Here is a 10,387-nt window from a genome sequence, read left to right as displayed (position 1 = left end):
GTCATATCACCAGTTACTGTGATAGATTAAACATCGGATGGAGTGCTAGTTGGAGGAGGTAGGGCAAGTAGGGAGCTGATCTCAGCAGGCTCCTTAGCTACCTACCCTATCACAGTCTCTCTGCCCTGGTTACAGAAGAGATAGAATAGGTGCATGAAGTCTCTTGCCTTGGGTACAGGGTCCTGGTTGGCCAAGCTATGGGTCCTAGTCATCACAGCTGATGGCTGCCAGTGATTGAGAGCAGAGTACTCCTTTAGAAATGAGTTGCATAATTGAGAAGGCACTTGCTGATCCTAAAGCCCTTGTTGAAAGATTGAGAGATCATGCCGATGCAGCAGAATCTCTGATTGAGCCGACTACAGCTAGCTCTCTACAAGCTAGCAGAAGCAATAAAGCAGTACCAGGAAGAAATTCAAAGAACTTAATGAAGTTGCAAGACATCAGTCATAGTCCACATTAGTTCTGGAAATCCAGTAAAAACAACAACAACAACAACAAAAACAAACAAACAAACCAAAAACAAAAAAAACCCACCACAGACAAATCAGAGAATTGCATCAAGAGAAAAAAAAAATCATGAACATCCCTCGGAGAGCATCAGTCTGCCTTGGAGCTTATAATGAGCAAGTATCGAGAACAAATGTTTAGATTGCTAATGGCTAGCAAAAAAAAAAAATGTGATCCAGGTACACTAATGAAGTTAAAAGAGCAGCATTCCAAGGAGTTGCAAGCACATGTTGACCAGCTAATGGAAATGGAAGCAATAATGAGGAAAGCCATTAAAACTGACAAGCAGCTAGGTTGCAAGGACTAGGAACAAATATTTCGATTTCAATAAGAAAACAAAGGCTTGAGAGATTCTTCAGATGACTGGAGAATCATTTTTGAACCTTAGGATAGAGGATGCATCATCCTCAGCATTAGGGAAGAAGAGTGACCCAAGTCGGAGGAAAAGCTGAAGCACTTCCAAATCTGGGGCTTTGTACATGTCTCCGCGTAGTCGCTAGGACCAGCCTATAGTGAATGAAGAGATGAACACAAAACTCCATTTCAAGTTATCTTTGCTTCCCTTCTATAAGGGGTGATAAACCTATTTTTTTTTCCTGCCAAAGGCCATTTGGATACTTATAACATCATTTGAGGGTCATACAAAATTGTCAGTAAAGGCTGACAGACTGCAAGTAGCTGATGAGAAACATGTTTATGTCCAGTCATGTACCAAGCAATTTTAAGGGTCTCCCACACTGACGTCTGTAATGTAACATACCCTGGCTAAGAGGCAGCAATGAAAAAATATATATAGTTAATGGCCATAAACTTTATTCCAAGATAATTGAAAAGTAGAAAATTGGGCCACTTGAGTTGGTGAACAAATGAAAGTTTTTTCTACCAATACTTCTAACTTAACAAGATTTTTCTGCAGTGGTATTGGATGGTATGTAGATAAACTTAAATGTTCCCAATACATGTTCATGAATTTATAGAATTATCCCAATTTTAAAATGAATTTGAATGGAAGATCCTCATATTGGAATCTATCCCGGTTTTGCATCAGAAGTAACAAATGGCTTATGTACTGTGAAACTTTACTTTTAGTGATTGTTTATTTCTCTGTGAATTAAAATTTTTGGTTAAAGAAAATTCAGGTTAACAGCTGCAGGAATGTCTTATATGTACTGCAAACAAGAGGTAATTTAATTATAACTAATTTACCATATGTAATATTTAGCTCACAACAGACCATGCCTCATTTAAGAAGGAAACTATCATTTCAAGAAGGAAAGAAAACGAATGCTACTTTTTAATGAAAAATACAATGAATTATATAAGAAATACATAAAAGAAATTATAATAAATATACCTTATAACAGACATCTAGTAGGTCAAACTCCTCTGTTGGTAGAATAATTTTTGGTTCACAGTCAGTAATGAAAACAAGACTTTTCTTTTCTCTGGTCAATATCTAAGTATGTTACATGCTTAATTTATCCAACAGAGTAGACATGTTTGATATAGCAACTTAAGTATGATCATTTAAAGACAATTCATAACTCAACTGGCCATGGAATATTAAAAAAATTAGCTGCATTAGTCATACAAAGAGGTTTCATTGTTACCTTTTCCACACCTTTACAGTATATTCCAATCAGTCTCACCCCTCTATCACTCTCCCTGTCTGCCTTCCCCTTCTCAAAGCAGTTTCAACAGGTTTCATTATTTATTTTCATAGTTGCCAATTGATGATCTTATTCAACCTTCCTCCCTCATCCTCCTTTGTTAGCACAACTCCCGTCTGCTGGAACCCCCCCCTTTTTTTTTTAAAGTAATTACTCTTGAGATAGAGAAAAAGTAGATTCAAGTTTCAAAAAAAACAATCACTTGATCTTTTTTAAAGCCCCATCTGGTCCACATAACCTGTAAGCTTTTTCTTATTGCCTTTCATTTGGAAAGGGAGGTAGAAAGCTGTAGATTTACAATATGTGTATTTAAAAATATGTATACACAAAATGAATTATTTATAAAAAAAAACAAACCCACCAGATACAGAAATGTGTTTTGGTACCTTATTGAAACCTGGTTTTTAAATTTCATAGCAATTAGGATAAGATGATGTGTAGAAAATATGATTAAATACTCATTTATAATTAAATACTCATTTATATTTATTACACATTCAACTGAACACAAATAGAAAATACTACTTTGGGGTATATAATTTGTTCACTAAGATGTTTCTCAACATGGTGACTTTTCGGTATAAGTTTAGATTGGTAAAACTTAAACGAGTTTTTACATTAGCAATTTTCTAAAGTTTGAGCTGTGCGACTGATTGATTTTAATCATTAAATAGATTTCCCACTCAGAGGCCTTAATGAAGATTTATAAATCAATGAGGCTTTTTATTTTTAAATGTTTCTATTGGTTTTTAGTATTTTTCCATTTAATGGCATGTTCATTTAAATTTTAGTTTTTATTCCAAGTGAGAATTAAGGAGAATAAACTACATGTCAAGACTAAATCTGACACAATTCACACGGCGGCTCTATTATAAAACATCACTTGGTAATTATTTTTGTAAACAAATAGGTTGAGTGGATTTATTCTTGGTCCTTTTACTTGGATATAATTTTGACGTCTTGCATGTTTAGACATTTTCTTTGTTTTTAGCAAATTTTCCATTTCATTAAAAAAAAAAAAGAAAAGAACCGTAGATTTCAATTGGAGAGTATGTAGGAACTTATTTTATCAATAAAGATAAGTGATGAAAATTGAAAAGAAAAAAGAACACCCGCAGTGGTTCACTAGTTAAAGCGGTGAAACAGATTTTGTTCAGTTGCTACGGACAGAAGGGGAAAGAGCGAGGCCGTGTTCCGATTTCAGCTGCGTTGGTTTGGGAGTCTGAAAGAGAAGGGAGTAAAGGGCATGTGGGGAGTCTGAAAAGTGAAAAAGGACAAAGGGAGCTTCGGGCCCTGCCTGGAGGGCTTGGAACTTCCACACTCCCCTCTGCATACCCAGTCCAAGGCACTGCGTCCGTCCGTCTAGCGGACTGTTCATTTGTACCCTTTTCCTTTATGATAAACCAGTAAGCAGAAATCTGCAACCGTCATGAAAAACTTTTCCTGAACCCACCTTTGATTTTTTAAAAATGGTGTTTACTTAAATGCTTTGGTTTATAATAACTGAAGGTGAACATAGGATTCCAAGTTCGTTTTGCAGGTTTGGAAACTGAGCTTGGCTTTGTTGCAGGTATTTCAGAAAAATATGTGAAACAAATGCCATGTATGTGATTTCTCAGGAATATCTATGGAAAATTTATTTCTAACCTTTTAGACATATTGTATGTTAGAAGTTATTTGCCTAGTGAACATGGAATTAGATGGTCCCGAAATTGCTGTAAGAAGATCCGCGATCATGTTGGAAATCTGAGAACTAAGGCAGTGTTGTGCCGCTCACACTGATGTTGCTCGCGCCACTTAATTCAGGTACTCTCAGATCTGATTGTGTACATCCAGCAAGGAATTTCATTTTGCATGATTTCTTGGCTGTCCTTTTCAGAGAGGCCCGTTTTAGTTGCCATGGTAACAGGCACACAGCTACTTGAAACACTTGAAAATGAGGTTTACAAATGTCCAGCTGTAGATGGGAGATTTTCTCAAGTTGCTGGAATAGAATTAGGATTTTTTTTTTTAAGAGCCCAGGTCAATGCACACACTAGGTAAGAGTTCTAATACTGAGCTACATTTGAGCCCTAGAAATTTTTTTTCATATATCTGCAGAACTAGGACATCACATTATACAATATTGTACAAAGTTCAAGAATAAAGTGGAAGCTGGTGATTCTAGCTGTGGTAATCCTAGCTGCGGATCCTAAGACTACAGAGCATTGTGATTTGAAGCCAGTTTGGGCAGAAAAATCCCCAACAAACTAGCAAAAAGCCAGGCAAACATGAGTGCAGCCCCGAGTACAAACAAACAATCTTGTTATTACAGTGCGTTGCCTATAGGAAGAATGATTGTCTTATGCATACAGATTTTACACAGTAACCACGTAGGTTCTTTCTCCTGTTGTCATGAATCGTTTGTAATTAGTGTAATTTTTACAGGGAAGGAAGTACTATTCTTCAGGCCGTTGAATGCGTTTAATTATTTTTACACACATACACATGAGAAGAAAAACCAGACAAAACACCAGTAGTTAGGGTAGCTAGCACTGAGGAGGAGATATTTGCCATGTTTCTTAGGACATTAAAAAACACACACTCCAACTTAGAACCGCAGAAACTGGTTAGAAAACCAGCATTGAGAATTTCCCCAACATTAGTGACAAACTGATAATTCTCCTTCTGATCAAAATAACTGTCAGAGTAATCTGACAAATTAATATACAGCTTTAGCACTGTCAGACGGTCACTCGATGTCTTTTGTATTGTCCTAGAATGTATTTAATTCCAGGAATATCACTCTAATTCAGGCTGGGGAAACATCTGGCCGTATAATACATGCCCGACAAATACGTATGTCCTGCTCTGACTGCCCATGCCCCATCTGCCCATATTAATATTTAAGTTTTAGCCCTAGAATGTTATCAATAGCCAAATGGGAGCCAGATGCCCATGGCCCACACCAATAATAATAAGCATTCAGGAGGCCAAGACTTGGAGGATCGATGTTTGAAGCTAGCTAGGGCAGAAAAGTCTGTGAGGCTTTATCTGCAGTTAGCCAGCAGAGTGCCAGGTTCAAGGCATGGCTGAAAAAAGGAAGAAAAAAAAAAAAAGGAAAAAGTAGCACGCTGACACCCGTTATCTAAGTGATTTGGCTGCCTGTGTTTGCTCCCGGAGATAGGCAGAGTCCTCAGCCTTGGTGATTACATCAGTGACACTCAGGTTTGAGTGAAAGAGAAGCTTTTGAGATACAAGAACTCCCTTCATATTTATTGTTCTGAGTTGCTTTACTAAAAGGCACCCAACAAGAGCAGCTTCCAGGGCTCGTCAGATCAGGTGTATTGATTAGAACAAATCAGTGGGAGACTGAGATCTAGCAGTGACATTCAGGAATCATTCAGGGCCATCTTCATCCGTTAGGCTTTTTGGAACCCTTTGTGGTCAATTTCTCCCCCGTGTTTCTCATTTTGGAACTTAGCATGGCAGTGCGGCCGCGTCTCTCTCCCACCCGGCTGCACAGGTAGCACTCCACATGGCTGAGACGGCGGCACACGGGGATTGTTCTGGATCCTGCAAGAGGCCAGCAGGATCTGTGCAAGGACAAAGCTTTTCGGCTCTCACGAATCCCGTATTTGAGCTTGGGAGATGAGAAACAGTACAAATGGTAGCAGTTAGGCAGCAGGCTTGTCCACACCAGCGGTGCAGTCTCAGGCAGCGGCGGGGTCTGTGGGGCCAGTTATTGAGCCTAGAGCAGCTGACAGACTCATTAGTGCCTTCTGCTTCCAATTATTCTGCTCGCTACACCATTTATCCTAATGTATCATCAGACATGTTGTAAGCAGGTAGAGTAAGATGCAAGCATCAAAGTGATCACCAGGAAGGAAGAGGCATATTATTATTATTATTATTATTATTATTATTATTATTATTATTATTATCAAGGTCCCCAAGACACAGGAGGTTTAGGGCCAGGTTCAGCACAAGGAAGCTCAGTGCCCGCACTGGGACAACGAGGGAAGTGCCTCTTGTGTACTCCGGGAGTAGACAGAGAGCAGATCAAGACTTCCCCATGATTCTCAGCAATGAAGGAGTAAAGTGAGGGAAAGCCGTGTAGCGTTAGGATGGAGTAGTTTGAATCGTTTCAGTAGCCCCGGGGGCGTATCTCCAGGGATCCAAAGTTGTCTGGCACCTGATTCCATTCATTAGGGAAGAGGATAGTGTCCAGGGAGTATAGTGGTCTAATTAAAGGAGAGTTTTGGGAATGGTTGCTTTGCATATCAGAAGTATGCTGGTAGTTAAATTAACAAATTTAATTAAACAAATAAATTCCTCGCTATGTCTAGGAATTAGTTAACCCTGGGAGAAGTGCTTCCTCAGGTCTGGGTGCCTGCAGCTGCATCAAGAATATTTTTTAAAAAATGTTCGCCAAGAATGTAATCAAATCCTAAAAGGTAAATACACAAACCTCGCAACCAGTTTACACATTCCCCCACCCACCCAATGTGAAAAACGAATGACTGACTGATCTGGGCACTGGTGGCTGAAGCTGAGATTTGAGGATGAGTTTCAAGTCTGTCCTGGAGAAGGAAAGTCCTCAAGATCATCTCAATTTAACCAGGAAGAAAGTTGGACTGGAGTATGGCTCAAGCGGTAGAGCACAGGCAGGAAAAGCCAAAGGAAGCTCTGAGTTTAACTCCTGGTTGGGGCAAAAACAAAACCAAGAACAAAATAGAGGAAAAAAGGGACAGGAATATAAAACAGGTTCTGCTTCTGTGTGTGTGTGTGTGTGTGTGTGTGTGTGTGTGTGTGTGTGCACGCGCTCAAGCACATGGGCGCGCGAGGAAAAGAAATTGAGCACAAGTGGGAGGGAGGGAGGGGATGGACACGAGGGAGTATGACAGATGGGGTGAGTGATTAAAGGGTATATTGTATGCATAAATGGATGTGTCAAAACGCAACCCAATTGCACAACTAATTGATGCTAATAAAAATGTGGGGGTGGGAGAAAGAACATAGAACACAGGGTGAGGATGCACTTGCCTAATATTTTCAAGGTGAGAGGTGCTGCAAAGAAAGTTAACAAAAAAAAGGACCCAGTAACATGGCTGATACCTAATACCGTAGCATTAAAAGATATATGCCCTTTGCAAAGCATAATATTGGAACACCATTTACTATTTTTTAAAAATAGGGTATGCAAAAAAAATCAAATGATTGTGTGAGGTTTTTCCTCACAGCAGCGTATATTCAAATGGGATAATCTGCTGTCATGCAAGGTGCTTTGGAGGCAATTAGCTGCTTCCAGATAAGGCTGAGCATTTTTCCCCCCAAACAACCGCCTGAAACTCATTGAGGCAGATGACAAATGCAAAATTTGTACTTTTTTTTTGTTGTTGGGGTTTTCCCCCACATTTTGTTAAAGTGTTTATACAAATTATTCCACATAAATAAAATGTAATCCTCCTCCTCCTCCTCTTCTTTATCTTGGTCAATCGGGAAGTAATGCAATTAATAACTCTCTTTGCCTTTATCATCTATGTATAATCGACCTCATAGATTCCTATTAAAAGGTTTTTTTTTGTTTTTTAGTGGGGTGAGATATTTCAGACAACCTTTTTTGAGGGGCTGGGGGGGGCAAAAGGCATCTCAGACAGACATTACAATAGTTTTAAAACAATCTTTATTTTTTATCATAATGAAAATATTTTAGTTACAAATTTTATTATTTTTAAGTAGTTGTACAAAGGACTTTCAATCCAACATGTAGTTATAGTGATCTTGCCTCTCCTCCTTCAGACTTTCAGCCCCTCCACCAAGATTCCGGGATCACTCGTTCCCTTTGGGTCTATCTTGGAGAAACTGCTCAAAAATTATCTGTAGCTTTTACAGAGTAGGTGCAGTCAAGGGTGAACTTGGAGACCCACTTCTTTTTCAGTTTTGATTCTCCCTATCCTCCTTCCCCAGGCGCTTTGTCAGGGGCCCCTAGCAGCAGTAACAGGAGGCAGAAAGCGAGTTCGTACTTTCCATGTATAGTGTATGGCTGCAGAAGTTGCTGCTGATGCTGAGTGCAGAATGGAAGGGTCTGTGGCCTGGGTTCCAGGTGGTAAGGATGAACAAGGTTTCCCCATAAAACGGGGCCTCCAGCCCCGGCTCCACCCGCCTCCTACTGAGGAGGGTGAGCAATCCAGGTACCCACGGAAGGGAACTTCGGCAAGGGCCAGTGTGCTTGAAGCTATGGTTTGCATGTTCAGTTTGGTTATTGTAAAAATAAAGAAGAGACCTGGGCATCCTGGACTGACTGATATATCCCGATTGTAGTGTGTCCTTGCTTGGAACTGAAAGAGCTAGAAGAATTTTCAGTGTTTCAAAATTTTTTCTCTAATGAAGATGATGTTTGCCAGTAAGTTGTCAGAAAACCCTTAAACGAAGAAGGTAAGAAACCCAGGACCAAAGCACCCAAGATTCGGTTTCTTGTTACTTCATATGTCTTACAATACAAATGCCAGATGTTGCTGTGAAAAAAACAACAACGTACCAAAAAAGAAAAAAAAGATAAGGGAGAGGCTGCAGAATATGTTAAAACTTGTGGCCAAGATCAGCCCTCCAAAAGAGAAGGGAGAATAAGTCTGTATCTTTCTTTTTTTTTTTTTTTTTTGCAAGTTAGCTAGTAAAGGGATTTTAAAGAGTGAGAGACATAAAAAGTAGTTTTCAAGCAGGGCACTGGTAGCTCACACCTGTATTCAGGAGGCTTAGATCCAGAGGATCACAGTTTGAAACCAGCCTGGTAGAGAAGTTCAGTAGAGACCATCTCCAAAATAACTAGCAAAAAGCAGGGCTGGAAGTGTGGTTCAAGTGGTTGAGTGCCAATGAAACCAGCAGAGGCTCTGAGTTTAAACCCCCAGGACTCCCCCCCCCCCGCCAAAAAAAACCCCAAAGAGTTTATGGATGACTTCATTGTATGAAAAGACTGCAGATACGGTGCATTTTTATTTAAAATACATATGGAATCTATGAGCAACTAATAATGCTAAAAGTAACCATTGCTAATCTGCTGCTGGATGGCAATATTGTGTGTGGATAGCAGAGACTTAACCTTATTTAGTCCGGGCCAGAGACTTATTATTCGGAAGGCTACCTATAGGAAATATGTTTAGGGGTTATATTTCTGAAATTATATCTATATCTAGGATCTGGCAAATACTTTCAGACTCTTAAAACATAAATGAAATTTCAATACTTCGTACAAATTCACCGATCTTTCACCATCAGCGTCATTTCCCTATACAGTAAGCCACGGTGATCTTATTACTACCATCGGAGTGGTAACTTACTTTAAAAATCCTTTAGCATAACAAACCTGTGGTATATGTGCTCATTTGCACTGATATGGATAGGTAAGGTGTTTATTTAGCATTAAACAAACTTAGCCATTCATTACTCTCTTAGGTTTAGAGATTTAATGTGTCCAAATTTGATTTTTTTTTTTAATATAAGAAAGGAACAACCTGTCTCATACTTTGTCCTGCCCCAATCTTGAGAGAGAAACAAGTGTATTTTCAGAATAAGACAAAATGTTGTTTCTGGGGGAAAAAAAGAAACAAAGTTTGAGGTTAGTAACTTTTCAGTCTCCATTATCCCCAGAAGTGTAAAGGGCTATTTTGAGGGCTATAGATAGCATTTCTGCTAAAAAACAGCAACATAAAAGGGTGAATGTAAGGCAAAGGAAGAATGAAAACAAAAATGGAAAGGAATAGGGTATGTTAAGAATTGGTGAAGAAGTGTTAGAAACAAACAGCCAAACTATCTTTGTGTAAAGAAAGCCTATTGTACGTAAAAGAAGCCAGGTTCTCTTATGCACAAAGTATCAAAGTGGAAAATGCTAGTTTGAGGAAGAATAAGCATTCAGAGACTATAGCAGGAAAGTTATACATTTACATTGTTCATGCTTTTATATCTATGAAGGAAAAGATATTAGGATGTTAACATTTTAGCTCATTGCCCATCTACGGCTTGCCTTCTCCTTTATGTACATCTGGCATGTTGAAGAAAAATTTTATTTTTTTGGTATTGGGGATTGAAATCCATGCATTATACACTTTTTAGGCAGGTACTCTATCTCTGGCCTTATGCTTCTAAATAACCCTTTCTCCTACATTTGTTTTCAAGTAGGGTCTCACATGTATGCCTGGGCTGTAATTCTCCTATTTATGTTCCCATGTGACAGG

General features: G+C 39.0%; 1 pseudogene; it reads left to right on the top strand.

The window, feature by feature from the left end:
- The first annotated feature begins 259 nt into the window (after positions 1–259).
- Positions 260–959, top strand: LOC125350846 (annotated as a pseudogene).
- Positions 960–10,387: the final 9,428 nt, after the last annotated feature.

This window comes from Perognathus longimembris, chromosome 4, assembly GCF_023159225.1.
Source record: "Perognathus longimembris pacificus isolate PPM17 chromosome 4, ASM2315922v1, whole genome shotgun sequence".
Classification (NCBI taxonomy): Eukaryota; Metazoa; Chordata; class Mammalia; order Rodentia; family Heteromyidae; genus Perognathus; species Perognathus longimembris.
This window is presented reverse-complemented; position numbering and strand designations above follow the sequence as displayed.